Raw genomic sequence first — 14,941 nt, forward strand, 5'->3', positions numbered from 1 at the left:
ATTTCCCTTAAGTGCTGCCTTGGCTATATTCCACAACTTTGATATCTAATATTTCTTTTACCATTCACTTACAAGTATTTTTAAATTTCTATTATCATTTCTTCTTTGACCTATGAGTGAGTTAGAAGTGTTTTTATAAATCTCACTCTCTCTATATTTGAACTCATCTTTCTGTTATTGACTTCTAGCTTAATTGTACTATGCTGGGAAAATGTGAGCTGGAGGATACTGATTCCCTAAAACTTATTGAGATGCATTTTCTAGCCTAGGATGTAGTCAAGTGTTGTGAATATCCCATGTGTGTTTGGAAAGAACGTGTATTCCCCAGTTGTTGGGTGTTCTCCCGGGCGAGTTTATGTTTTAACCTCCACGCACACTCATTTCCTTATCTTTAAAAGGGTGGGCATGCAATCCACGTGAGTCTCTCCTGCCATTTAGAATTGCACTCACTGACCTAGAAGCTGTGCAGACAAAAACGGAGAGAGCACACGAGAAAGAGAGCCGGATATTCTATTTCTTGCTTATAACACTATTAATAATGATACCCTAGAGTTACAGAGCAATTGAAGTTTCCATACAATGACCACACCTGCCATTTGGTTTCTTACTCTCAACAGACCCGTGAGGTGTCCCCCAGGCAGGTGGAGGTGAGGACCCACGTAGAGAAGGGACACGTGCCGGTTGGTGCGGTTACTTGTTCAGTCCTCCGCACCAGCCTCGCAGGATCCCTCCTTGTTTCCTACCCGCCCCTCTCCACACACACCTGCTCAGTGCGGTCTCACATCCACCCTCATTACCACCCTTCCTGCCCACATCATTTCTCGCCTGCCTGCTCTGCTCCAAGGGAGTTATTAAGTCCCTACTGTTTTAAAAATACAACTACAAGAAGTAAATCCAGACAAGATCTTCTTGGCAGATATGATGCCCAAATGGAGCTGAAGATAAGTGTTGGGTCGTGGGTGCCAGAATATCAGCATCTTGAAGGGGACACTGGTGTTGGTGTCTATCAGCTAGAAGCCTGAGTTTAGAAAGGTAGAGAAATACTGTGCTGACTTCATCTGACAAAGCCTTTCCCATGACCTTGTCCCATCCCACTGCAAGCTCTCTTTCTCCTTCCAGAGAGAATTCCCGAGAGTCATCTAAACTACTACTTCCTCTACTCCACACCCCCACAAATCACCACCTCCAGAATGTTCTGAGAGTCATAATGATGTTACTGAAAATTCCAGAGACTTCTCCACCTGTGGTGGCCTCTCCACGTCCTCCACCAGCAGGATCACCACCTCCTCTGGAAACCCTCCTGCTTCCCCTTTTTCCCCCAAGGACTTTCTCTGTCTCTTCTCCTGCTGCTTTTTCTCTGCTTCATCCTTAAATGTAAAAGAGTAAAGAGCCCCCTCTTCTCTCCCTCCTTAAATTCTGTGGTTTGATCCAGAATTTTCATAATTTAATGAGTCGTTTCAATAAAATAAGAACCATAAACTACCATGTATTAAGTGCATATTAAGTATATGCCAATCACTGTATTAGAAATTACTTCATTGCACTTAATCTTCCCAACAACCGAGGAAGGTATTATTCATATTCCTATTTCACAGATGAGAAAGGAGAAGCTAAGAAAAGAAGTGGAATTTGCCCAAGATCACTCAGCATCACTAGATGTGGCGGCACTGGGATTCAAACCACCATCTGTCTAACTCAAAGCCTGTGTTCTCTGCCACTACATTTACTCACCCTACCCTCCCATACCCTGGCCTCTGCCCATGCCATTCTCCCAGCACGTCATATATTCCACACTTCCATTTTTGCTGCTCTCGAAATGGAAGACCTTTATCCACACTGTGTGCTTAAGAATTCTGTTCATTGTTCAAGGCCAGCTGCAATGTCCCTCTTCCCATAGAGCTGCCCACAAGCCTAGCCAGTTGAATTGCTGTGGCAAGTCTGCAATGATACCAAACCATCCATGCATCTCTCTGACCACACACCCATCCATCCGCCCAAGAATTACATGAATACAGTAAAGATTGTTTATCCGAAGTCTAGATACTAGAAGCATCCAAACAAAAATTGTTCCAAAGGATTTTTTATGCTCCCCCTCTGAAAAAATATAGTTATGTCACAACTGGAGAAAAATTGCTGGGAGTCACGGTGCATGGGAAGGAATGTGCTCTGTTAAGCATCTGTGAATGCTGACTGGTCAGGGACAGCCATCCTTGTGATGTGGCAGGGTAGTTTCCAAGGTTACCAAACCAGGTCTGCCGATTTCCCTTACCCAGTGCCCCCATTTCTAAATCTGATTTCTACATCAAGCCTGGCTCACATACCTCTTCATCCTCCAAGCCTTCCCTGATTCTCCTCCCCCAACAAGCAAAAATACGTCTGGGGTTTCTCTGATGGCACTCAGCAACTTTATCGTCTGTGGCTAATACTGCAGTTCAAAAGCCAATTTGACATATTTATGTCATGCTTTACCTTCCCTTCTGGTCTTTTTGGGGGCTAGGAGTCCCATCCACTTCACCCTCACGACGTGTTCTGAACCGAGCTCAGTGCCTGGCACACAGAGGCTCATGAGTGACCGAATGACCAAAACAGATGACATTGGCCTTGAATGAGGGAGGCCATCCAAAAATCACTCACGTGCAAGCTCCCAGCAGTGTTTTATGTACAAAGTGGGGGCTAAATAAACCTAAAATCCTTCCTCTCTTCACCCCTCAAGATATAAGGATCAGAACAGTGGGACCATGCATCCCCTGAGCCCAAGGCCTCTGAAGGCCCATGTTCTATGATTCACGAACATGTTGGGGTGGCAGCTTTTGGCCTTCTCCAGGATGAATTAGATAGGGAAGAACCATGTTTGGACACATTCTAGTTTCCATAGTCACAAAATGAGTTAGAGCTTGAAGACAGATAGGACTTCCAGATCAGCTACTAAAACCACGGGCTTTTCCGGAGGTGGGCCAGAGAGGTTAAACAACTCCATCCAAGTCACGGGGCAAGAAGGACTGTGCAGACGCATTTTCCCTGTCCCCTCCCTGTCCCCTCCTAGACTTGCAAATGAAGCCTCTAGGAAACTGAGTGCTTTCTGAATGGCTAAAAATAAACTCCCAGAAACTTCATCTAGATATATCAGGGCTGCAATTTACAGCGTCTAGAACTTCAGCCTGGTATAATTAGCAAATGGATTACAATAATTTATTTTTGGTTTAAATGCTCGAATGAACACGACCTTCCAGTAGAATGGGAAAATAAGAGGCTGGGAGCCAGCCACATTCCTCTGCCCTCTTCGAATGCCACAATTTTAACACTGGCCGGCATCCATCTACCCATGTCTGGTGGATGTGCCAGAAAAAGGATTGCAACTCTAAGCTCTGGGCTCCCTAGGAAGTATGACTTCTGAATACGGCCCCCAAGAGGGTCCTTGCTCATTCTTCCAGTGATCAGGAAGACGTCCAAAATCAGCCCTCCGATGAGCAGGAAAATCCAAAGTCAGGGAAAAGTTTGTTGTGATATCTCTGCGCAGACACCAGTACCAAAGGATGGGACCAAGAGAGACGCTGTGATGCAGCTGAGAGAAGACGAGACTGGGGTCACAGAAGACCTGCGTTTGGGTTTTGTTCACTGTGTGCCCCGAATAACAACCACTTCAGGACCCTTTCATAAAATGTTGATAAATAGGTCATTACATCATCAGATTGTTATGGGAATTAAATGAAAAAAATGTATGAAAAGGGTTTTGTAAGTAAGTGCTGGTGATTCTTCTTGGGTGGATAAATTGCCAAAGAAGCTCTTTCTGATGAGGAATTTCTTGGACCAAACCAGCACAGGATATCGTAGTAGGGAGCAGGGGGCAGGGCCGCAGAAAACCTGGAGAATTGTCTTCTCGAGTTTCCCTCTCCAGAGTCCAGGCAGAGGAAAGTCCATTCACTCTTTGCAAGATCTCCCGGCAGAGCATTCTAGAACTAGAAAACAGGGACCCTGTCTTGGGCAAGGAACGCAAGCGACTTGTCTCCTCTCTCGTGCACTGCACCAAAACCAGCCCGACACCTGCCAGAACGCGCCCCAACACAGAAGGCAGAGATGGTGGCCAGTCTGTGCCAAACCACAGCTGTGCTTCCTGCAGCTGAAGGAAAGGGCAGGGGCATTCACTGAGCGTTCACCGTGTGCCAGGCACAGCACAGCACACCCTTCCATGTCACAGCCCCTCTCCTGACCCCACGAGCTTCCCCCACACCCCACGTTGTCCTGCGGCACCAGTGTTGGCACTGTGTCCGGGACCGTGAAGCCTCCTCTTTCCTCTCTGCCTCTCTCGCCAGCCCTTGGAGTCCCTGCAGCAGAAAGACCTGGACCCTCATCCTCGCTCTTCCAATTCTTCGTGATCATTCTGGAGGCACTTCAGTGATCTGACCTGGCAGGCTGGGACAAGAACCCCAAACTTGCCTGCTTTACCAGACTGCTTTCAGACCACAAAGAGTGGGTAGGAAAAGCTTTGGAAACTGTGCCAAACACTAAAGATATGTTACTCTGTTCTAGCCCCTCAAAAGCTTCCTATTACACTTCACTAAACATTAAATTTCTACCTTGTTTCCAACCCACACAGCTGACCCCATCTTCCGGCTTGCCCCCTTGTTTCCTGAGTTCTATGCAAACCAGTCATCTTTGGGGCCATCATGCTTCCTCTTCCGGGAGTTGCCTCCTCCCGCTTTAGGTCTCAGTATAGACTTAGAGTCACTTCTGGGGAAAGCTGCTTCCGCCCCTCCAGCTGGGACAGCTTCCGCTACTCCACATTCTTCAGGGCACTTGTAATTATAACCTTACTTGAACCACTATTTGATTAATGTCTACTCCCCAGGTAGAACGGGGCAGGAACCATTTTTGCCTCTTTCACCAGGACGTCCTCCGGGGATGTCTTCGGGGGGGGGGGCGAGCAGGCACCCAGCAGTCAATCAAATAATCTGTGTCTGTTTCGTTCATTGACGTATCCCTAGCAACCAGAGTAGCGCGTGGCATGTAGCAAGTGCTCAATAAATACTGCGTGGATGTAAAGGTTTGTTGGGGGGGAAAGAGCATGGGGTGAAAATCAGGGACCCTGGAGCCAGAGTACTCAGTCTGATCCTGGCCACTCTACTCACAGCTCTATCACTGAATTCACTTCCTTGAGCCCCAGTTTCTTCTTTAACCTCAAAAGGAATAATGTTGTGCCTACCTCCTAAGAGTTGTTGTGAGGATGAAATAACACATTTAAAGTTCTTAGGACATAGCCAGGCAGGTGGTTGGTACAATGTAAGTGCAGCTATTCTTCTTGCGATCACTCCTCACCCTCTCCGCTGCCTGGGATTACATCCCTTGTCTTTGTCGAAGCTGGTCAGCGTGGTCCTCTTCCTCTGCTCGCCCGCCTTTTCTCCGCACAGGGGACACTTCCATATATTTATTTGCCACTGTGGCTTCACTGTTAGCTAAGAGAGTGACTCTTCTCTGCAGAGAGATCACAACAGGGCAGAGGAAGGGCTAGAGAGGCAAGCCAGAGGGGTACCTGCAAAAGGCAGCCGGCCAGGGGATGTGCGTAAATGCAAGGGGGCGTACAGAGGGGGCTTCCTGAGGAACCCACTTGAAGCTTACTTGCAGCTTCTGCCTTGAAACCTGTTTCTGGGGGCAAAGTTTCTGGCCTTGAGTAGCTGGTTCATGGGCAAAAAAAAAAAAAAAAAAAAAAGGTTTTTTTTTTTTTTGGGGAAAAGAATGGTTTACAAATAAAATTAAGGGAAAAAAAAAAAAAAAAAAAAAAGGCTTTTTTTTTTTTTGCGTGAAATGAATGGTTAGCCATTAAGATGTAAAATGGAGCTGTCACAGTCCATAGAACAACAGACAGGTTAATATGGGTGCTTAAGAATGCTATTTCCTCATATTAACCCCAGAGCAAGAGCAACCTATCCAGATAGATTCTGGAGTGCTTGCTCCGGAAACCTGCCGGTTTTTCTTCTAATAATATTTGATGTTTAAATAATAGTTGATGTTTGTTTCTAAGCAGAGTTCGTTAGCTTGCTTGCCTCCCTCTTCCCTCCCTCCTTCCTACTCTGAGAATATCTTGGCCTTACCTTCTTCCTAAAATCTGGGCTACAAGCACGCAGATACGCTTCTGGGTCACACTTAGTTCCTGAACTTGCCTCTTGATTGATTCCTTGACTTCCATTAGTCCTCTCCATCCACTGTCAACCCAGCCTATCTACAGGTTGCCTGCCAGAGGACTAACTGAACTTAAAAAAAAATATGTTTAAATTGTAAAAATGGTTCTAAGTTCCTCGCCAAAAGAGGTGAGCTTCAGGTGCGAGGAAAGTGTGAACAGCTGTGACTTGCCCTCCCAGCAGAAACCAAAGCTGGCTCCTGGCACTGCCCAAAAAGGCCAGGTGGAGGTCCATACACAATACACCGGCTCCAGAGGGACGGGGCCTGGCCTTGAGTTCTGGCTCCTCGGGACTGGCAACTCGGGGAAGTGACTTCAGTGCGTGCCCTGCACACTGGCTGCTGCGGAGGAAGCCGGCACCCCAGCCCCATTCACAGAGTCCTGGGTGGGGGACGGTTACATGCCGGGGGCTTGCCAGCACAGGAAACCAAAGTACTCGGCCCCCTCCTGTTGTGGGTAATACACGCCCCATCGGGGAGTCGCAGAGTGGGGAGAGGTGAAGGGTGTGCCCCTGGCATCGTCAGAAGTCCCTAGCAGACCCTCAAGTGGACCAGGCTCTCTCCGGCCTCCGGCACCTGGTACATGCTGTGCCCTTTCTCTCTGTCCTTTACGTGTCCTCTGAGTAATTCCTCCTGTCCTGGAAGATGCAGAAGGTCACGTCCTTCCAGAAGCCTCCCTCACCCTCTGACCAGGTCAGAAGCCCATCTTCTGAGCTTCTGTGGCCCCTGTGCTTCCCCTGCTGGGGTGATTCTCACCCTTGTGAGATTATCTGCTTGTTTCATTGTCTCCAATGAATATCTCCAGTGAATGCCTACCAGTGCAAGATGATTTGGGTACAAAGGACAAAAAATAATCAATACATTAATTAATATATGCATCAACTCTCCACCTTGCTCCAGAAAAAATTTAAGGCAGCATAAAAATGAAAAATGCCCCTGAGAAGCTTAGAGTCGGGGGGAACGGCAGATAGATAAGCAGTTTAAAAAATATCACCTGACAGGAGTTGAGATAATGCGATCTGGTGGAGGGCCTGGGTGGGGCATGGGGTTGCCTTCTCCCTAATCTCCCCCCGAACCTGGCGCAAAACCCAACATGCAGGATGCTCACTGAGTATCTGTGCAGTGAATGAGATGGGTAGGAAGGGGGGACATGAAGGGGCCTTAGAGATCACGCATTTCAATGAGGAAAACAGTTAGTGGCGGTGCAAGAAACAGAATTTGGGCTCCTCGGACTTCAACTGACAATGTCAATCCCATCGAATGAAATGCAGAAGGACAAACCGCTTTTCCTCTCTGAGCCTCAGTTTTCTCACCCATAAATGAAAGAAGAGGGTGGGAGTAGATCATTATAGAAGGCTGTTCCAGCTTATAATCAGTTACCAAAAAAGGGCTGAGGAGTGACCAGGCCACCGTTCCTATGATGTAGCCTTCTCTGTCTTATTCTGATACAAATTCAGGAACCTACTAACAGATAGCAACCTTCATCCATTTATCCAAAATATCTTCACAGTTTACAGCTAACTGTGGGCCAGGTGCTGGCCTGGGCGTGCTGCAGGTCACCCACAGACCCGACGTGCCCTGGACCTGCTCCCCTCGTACTGATCTCTAAAACCCTGGGCTTTGCCCAACCATCTGCTTTACAGTGTGGAGCAAGCCCCTGACTTCTCTGTACTTTGCACCCTCCTTTTTCCCCCACTCCTTTGCTTTCTCCTTCTTTCACACCTTCATGCCTGCCTGCATGCAACAAATGCTTACTACTACCATCTAGGCACCTGGAACCGTGCTCGCAGTGGTGTGCTGCAGGGGTGAGTAAGACCTAGGACCTGCCTTCTGGAACTCAGCAGGACCCCCCTCCTGCTAGTTAGCCATGCAGTTTTCAGAGCTATGGATTTCATCGACATTCACCGTCCTTTCATCCCTCCATGACTCTGTTCATGCTGTGTGTTTGCATGGACTGTCTCAAACTTCTGACCCTCTTCCAAGGTCTAGTCCCCAGGCCACCTACCCTGTGACATCTTCTCTGACCTTCCCCTCTTTGGGGTCCTGCAGCCCTGTGCTTGCCACCATAATTATGCTATAGTGTGTGGTGGGTTTGTCTGTTGGCCCCACTGCTTTGAACTCCAAGAGGCCCAGGACTGTGTATTTTCGATATTATATCCACAGCAGTGCACAGCCAGCAAGTGCCTGAGAAAGCATGGCTGAAATGAACTGTGAGATCAAAACTGAGCAGAACATTCTAACTAGTCCAGGTCCAGGGGAAAAGGGAAAAGGCGCTCATCTCAAAGCTTGTCCTACCAGCAAACCCAACACTCACCAGCTCTATGGCTTCCCTCTCTGCTCTCAGGGGTTGTTCCCAGCTCACACGGGACCCAGGCACCCTGCCTGCAGCACCCTGGGCACTTGGCACCTATATCCTTGGATGCCTCATCTAGTCCCTCCTTAGACTTTCTGCAGATTTGCTGGGCAACATGCTTAGCCCAAAGGAAGAAAATCTGCCTGGAAATCATATCCACAAATACAAAATACCTATACAACCTTAAGCTTTTCTGGCTGTACCAGTTTTGGTAAGGTTCTTCTGGAAGGTAAGGTTCATTTTCCCCCTACAAAGTATATTCACGTTAGCCAAAGCACAGGAGGCCATAGACACCCCTGGGTACAAGACAGCCAGGGTTTGAGCCTTGGTTCGGCTATGCTAGCTGTGAGCTAGCATGGCTGACCCTGACCTTGGGCCTCCAGCTGGATCAGGCTCCAGTCCTGCCACATAATTCCAGTCTGGTTGCCAATCCTGGCTGCCCAGAAGAGTAATTCAACTGTTGGCTCACTTGCACATCCATTCCATCACTTATTCCATTACTTTTCAGCTCTTCATTCCTTCCTTCATTCATTCACTCATTCCTTCATTCATTCACTCATTCATTCATTCATTCATTCATTCATTCATTCCTATTCATTTTCTTAAATTTTCACTTAATCATTTACTCAAAACCACATCGTCATTCATTCACTCAGTAACTTATTTACTCATGCACTTATTCATTCATTCATGTATTTATATCTTCATTTACTCATCAACTCTCTCAATCCTCCCTTCCTTCACTCGCTCCCTCCACCCTGCACTCACTCACTTAGCCCCTCGCCCCCTACCCCTGCTGCTCCCCATTCCCCAGCACAGCCTCCTGCCTGGAAGCACAGCCTCCATCCTGGCTGGGTCCATTAGTCCTCGCTCCCAGGACATTCTCTTCCATCTCAACATCCAGCTTGCTGAACTGTGCAGGCATGTGTCCTAGCGTGCAGAGGATACGCTTTCCACTCAGGAACAGATGTTCTTGTAATTACTGTTTCGACTTTCACCCTCTAATGCCAGAAAATTCTTTCCACAAACTCCTCCAGCATGAGGGAAGGCAAGGACTCAGCATGGGCAGAACGTGCAGTGCCTGGGGGGTTCAGAATCCAAGACATAGGAGATTCCTGGCAGCCAGAGCTGCCGGGAACGTGCAGAGCCTCCCTACTCCAGGGCTTTGTAACCTGGAGGCCAGGGATGAGCTGGGAGGGAGGCAAGCAGGCCTGGAGAGCAGCAGACTCTGGGAGCCAAGTTAATGAGTATGAAAGGGAGTGGACCGTCTCAAGAACATGAAGTTACAATGGGTCTGGGTTTGGGTTACTGTGATGACAGGTGACAGGGTCAATGGAAAATGTAGAGGTTTACTGGCATGAGGCCAATGAGAAGACGTTATTAGCAATGTCACCGCAGAAGATCAAAACCACAATTTGCTGACCACCTACCATGGGCCAGGGGCTTCCCATACTTTATGCTAGCTCTGCTTCAATGATCAATCTCCCTGTCTTTTTTTTAGAAAATAGAATCCCCTGAGATTTAGCTGGTCACGTGACCTCTCAGCCAAGACTAGATTTCCCAGATTCCCTTGCAGCAAGGCGTGACCAGCTGAGTTCTGGCCAATGGGGGTGAGCGGAGGCATTATACGCAGCTTCTAGGTTGCCCTCTTAGAAGGAAGCTGGGTGCCTTCCACTTCCTGTTTCACTGCCTGCGGGAAAAAGCATGGCCCCCTCTAGTGACCCACCTGTCTTTGGGATTGAGGGCATATCCTAGGACATGGCAGAGCAATAAGACAGAAGAAGCTTCAGTCCCTGCAGAAAGAACCCTGTGAAGCAGAACATCTCGATCCCCCCCACACCCTGCTGAGATTTTATGTGCAAGAGAAACAAGCATCTGTTAGGCTTTGGCCACGGTTGTTTTATTTCCCATTACAAAGCAGCCAAGCCAGTACGTACTAAGATGGGAGGACCTTCTGCATCATGTTTCCTTATGGAGAAACTGCCCTTAGAGGGCTTCTCTTGCTCCCTCACTTGATCCTCTCTGTTGTGGTTGAACAGTGACCCCCCCAAATCCATGTGTGCTGGGAACCTCACAATGCGACCTTATTTGCAATCAGGGCCTTTGCAGATGTAATTAAGGTAAAGATCTAGATCAGATCATATGGAATTAGGGTGGACCCTAAATCCAATGAGAGTAGCCTTGCAGAGGATGGGAAAGGACGCCGTGAGGCGCAGGGGAGAAGGCCGGATGCCGTGTGAGGACACTGCGGACTCTGAGGGACGCACGCACAGCGCGGAGCCACGAGGAGGCGAGGAGAGAGGCCTGGGATGGATTCTCCCACAGGCCGCCGGAAGGAACCAACCGTAATGACGGCACCTGCATGCAGAACCGTGAGCGAATGCACTTCTGTTGTGTTACGTCACCAAGTTTAAGGCAATCTGTGGCAGCAGACCTAGGAAACCAACAGGTGCTCCGGGGGAGCGGCGGCTCTTGGACAGGAGGATTTGGAAGACGGAACTGGACCTGCCTCACGTCCCCCGCCCCCAGCCCCCATACCCCCTCAAATGGCCTGCAGAAAGCAAACCTCTCTTTTCCTCCACGGAACGGATAGGCTGTCTAATTCTAGGGTGAATTAGGGGTTGGCAGACGCCTCTGGCTACCCATCTAAAGTTGCACTGCATGCTTCCATTGTAATCAACGCTGTGTATTGTTCAAGGTCACGGCCTCCAAAGCCAGGCCACCCAGCCTTCTGTCCTGGTCGGCCACTCACTAGTTGTGTGATATGGGGCAAATTAATGAAACTTTCAGTGCCTTGGTGCTTTCATCTGTAAAATGGAGATAATAAGAGTACCTACATTATAGAATTATGGTGAGGATTAAATTATATTGTGATGTGCTCAGAACAGAGCTTGACAAACAGTACGTGGAGGTACATGTTTGTGCCTAACTTGTGCCAAGAATGTTATGTAAGTATTTACTCTTGTTATTATGGATCTGATTCCACTATGTTTCAATTAACTTGGAAGGCAGGCCCGGAAGGTGGGTATTATCTTCGGCTCCCCTGGAATCCCAACACTTACTACATTTATTTAGTCCTCATTAGCCTCCTCATTGTTTTACTTCCCATTACAAAGCAGCCAATTTCCTCATCTTGCAGAGGAGGAAACAAGTGTCCGAGAGGTGAAACGGCAAGTGCATGGGTAAAGATCTAGATGAGATGAGATCTGGAGCCCCCGCTGAGTCCTCTCCCATCCCCACCGGCTGCTCAGCCACCCTCTGGGTAGGTCGTTGGGCTTCCAGGCTCTGCCTAGTGGGTCCTCAAAGGTCTCCCTCCTAGCGTCGAGATAGTCAGCCAGCACCCAGGGGGACTCCAGGCTAGTAGTCCCCGTAGGCCGCTCAGTGGGCCAAGCCATGCAGCGCGGTCAAGTGACCGCGGGCCTGTGTGAGGATCCCGTGGTCCATGTGAGCACAAGACTGGGTGACTCTTCAGCTCTGATGGGACCGTTTCTGCGGCTTGAGTTGTGTGTCAGGAAAAGCAAGTTGAATATGCAGGCACCGGTGTGGGCCCTCTGCCTGGGGGCCCCTAGATCACATCCCGGGCGGACACAGCATGTTCAATCTTGAGAACCAGCCTGCTTAGCACACACCCAAGCCCCTGTTTGCTGGGATGATGGAATTCCTCTTGGCCCAACTGTACAGGTAGGCTGGGAGGAAAAGGGTGGGAGGGAAAAGGTAAGGGACAATTATTGAGCACTTACTGGATGCCGAGCTCTGTGCCAGGTTCCTTACCTAAGCAGTTACACTTAATCCTCACCACCATCCTATGCTATAAACCCATTTTAACAGATGTGGAAACTGAGGTTCAAAGAGCTGAAACCATGCCAGGAAACACCAGAGGCACCCGGGTTTGCCTAACTTTGCCAACACAGGAGCATCGGACATACCTTCTTCACTCTGAATAGGGAGGGTCTTCTGGGTCCTGACCAGACCCAGAGGGGACTGGAGCCCAGAGCAGGTTCCATGGGCCGGTGCTCCATGCACACTGCAGCCATGAATCCGCAGCAGCAGCAGCAGCGGGGGGTGGCGGGGTAGGGGGGATGGGGGCAGCAGTGTTTGAATGGCCCTTTACACTCGGTGGAGGACGTCTGACAGGCACAGGTCAAGAAGGGCTCCACCAGCAAGCTCACTAAGAAAGGTCCCCAAGCGGGAAGTAGAGGTTATTTCTTCTTCCAGCCTCATCGGCCATTTCTGACAATGCCAACGGATGGAACATGCTCTGCTTTCTAAGGCTTGCAAAGGCTAAGTCAGCCCTGTTTCCTGATGCTTCCTCTGTGTGCCAGCACCATGTTAGGAGCAGGGCCTTCAGAGAGGAATCAGCGGGGCCCTGCCCTTGAGAGATTTATGAGCAGGTGGGGATGACACACCTGGAAGCATAAGAATGATGAAAAGGATGATAACCAACAGTTATTGAGTATGTGCTCTCGGCCGCCCTAAGTCTGTCACTGTTTATTAGCTTATGTAGCCTCCGTAAAACCCTACTGTCTGCTCCATTTAACTCATGAGTGACCTGTGGCCCAGAGAGGTCAGTTACGAGTAGATGGCAGAGTGGGAATCAAACTCAGACACTGTACTTCAATTCTGTAGGCAGGTGGTGGTTCATTTCTCAAGAACGGAAAAGCCAGCGACATCGTCATAGAGGAGTTGATATCAGAGCAGGATTTTGAAGGATGAATAGGAGTTCACCAGGCAGAAAACTGAGGAGAGGCATCAGGAAGTTCCAGACAGAATCGAAGTGAGAAAAGCATGAACAATGGTCAAGAGGCCCCAAATGGAGCTGTGTGCAGAAGGAACTCTGGGTAGTTAGCTCAGTATGGCTAGAGCATAAAGTCAAGGAGTGGGGGACGGGATAGGATTTCAGAAATGAGGTTGCAGAAGGAAAAGGGATCCGCTCTTGGAGGCTATGGATGTCAGGCCTAGAAGCTAGGATTCCCCCTTGCTACCATGAAACAAATGCAAAGTTTATTTGTTTCTCACAATAAATGGTCTGGGAAAAGTAGTTCAGGCTGGCACAGCAGGTCAACGGTGTCATCAGGGCCCCAAGATCCTTTACAGCTCTGCCATCCTTAACATTTTCCTCACGGTTGCAAGGTGGCTGCTGTACTTCCAAGCTTTTCATCTGTGTTCAAGGCAGGAGAAGAGGAAAAGGTAAAGGGCAAAAGTCTGATCTTTGTGCTAGGAGCTTGAATTTCAACTTGTGGCCACTGGGGACCCATTAAAGGGTCTGAAACAGGGTGGGGACGATCACGACAATGTCTAACATAGATTGAGCACTACTGCACCAAGTACGTACCACCACCTCGGCTAATCCTCAAACAACCCTAACACAGAGGTGCTTTCATTATCTTCACTGACAAATGAGAAGACTCAGAGAGGAGAAGAAAATCACCCCAGGCTACCCAGCTGGGAGTGGCAGAAGCTGGGCGGTCTGGCTCCTGAGTTTTGCTCTTTATCACCACGTTCTCCTGCATTTGAAGGTACACTCTGACTTCCAGGCGATGTGTGAGTGTGGAGGCAGGGGGTCTAGTTTGAACCCTCAAGTGAAGGGACTGGGCTGGCACAAGGGTGGGGCTGTGGGTGGAGAGGACACGGCAGGTGGGAGGGGAGGTGGTGAGGATACAGAGAGAGCCTTGGTGTGGGGCCCGGGGTGAGAGACGAATGGGGGAGGATCTGGGACTGCCTGACTCTCCTCCTCCCCAGACTGGCTCCTTCTGTGTCCACAGGGCCTGCAGGACTGCGGCTGGGCACGAATGCTGGGCACCTGCAGGGATCCTGAAAGAGGAGTCCGCCCCCCGCCCCCCGGCAGGAAGAACCTGATGCGGGTCTGACTTCCACACTGACAGTCACGTCATTATTGTCGTTCCGTGTGCAGACTCTCACCCTTGACAGTGCCAAGGCCTAAAAAAGCATGAACCAGTTAGCAGAGCTGGGGCTACGGTTAGATCATTGTCTTGTGCCTGGCAGATGGGGGCAGGATGATGCTGACGTCTACTGCTGACTGGGGCCTGCCAGAGTGGAGGGGGCAGAACAATGACTTTGGGGCTCAAGAGACCGAGCTCCCGTTCGTGCCGGGCCTTTAGTTAGCAGTGACCTCAAGCTACCTCTAAAGCATACACTTCTGAGCATGTGCTCTGCACCCTGCCCTCTGGGGGGTGCTGGGACGCAGAGACAAATCCGACCATCCCTGGAGTCAAGGAGCTCCCAGTCTGGGCAGTGCTGGTTCTAGTGATCGGTGCTGTGATACCGGGAAGCACAGAGGGACATGGGAGCATGGGGTGGTGGCCCAGGAGGGAGAGGAGATGCTAAACCAGCATAGGGAGTCAGGGTGGGCTTCCTGGAGGAAGTGACTACCAGGCTGCATTCCGAAAGAGAAGAGTT

General features: G+C 49.5%; 1 protein-coding gene across 1 annotated transcript in view; it reads right to left on the reverse strand.

Annotated features, from left to right (window-relative positions):
• The window catches only part of LOC103678086 (teneurin-4-like), a 279,793-nt gene that overhangs the window by 138,794 nt on the left and 126,058 nt on the right, over window positions 1-14,941 (reverse strand). The gene's annotated exons all lie outside the window — the stretch shown is intronic.

The sequence above is a fragment of the Ursus maritimus genome, unplaced genomic scaffold (genome assembly GCF_017311325.1).
Source record: "Ursus maritimus isolate PB19 unplaced genomic scaffold, ASM1731132v1 scaffold_16, whole genome shotgun sequence".
Classification (NCBI taxonomy): Eukaryota; Metazoa; Chordata; class Mammalia; order Carnivora; family Ursidae; genus Ursus; species Ursus maritimus.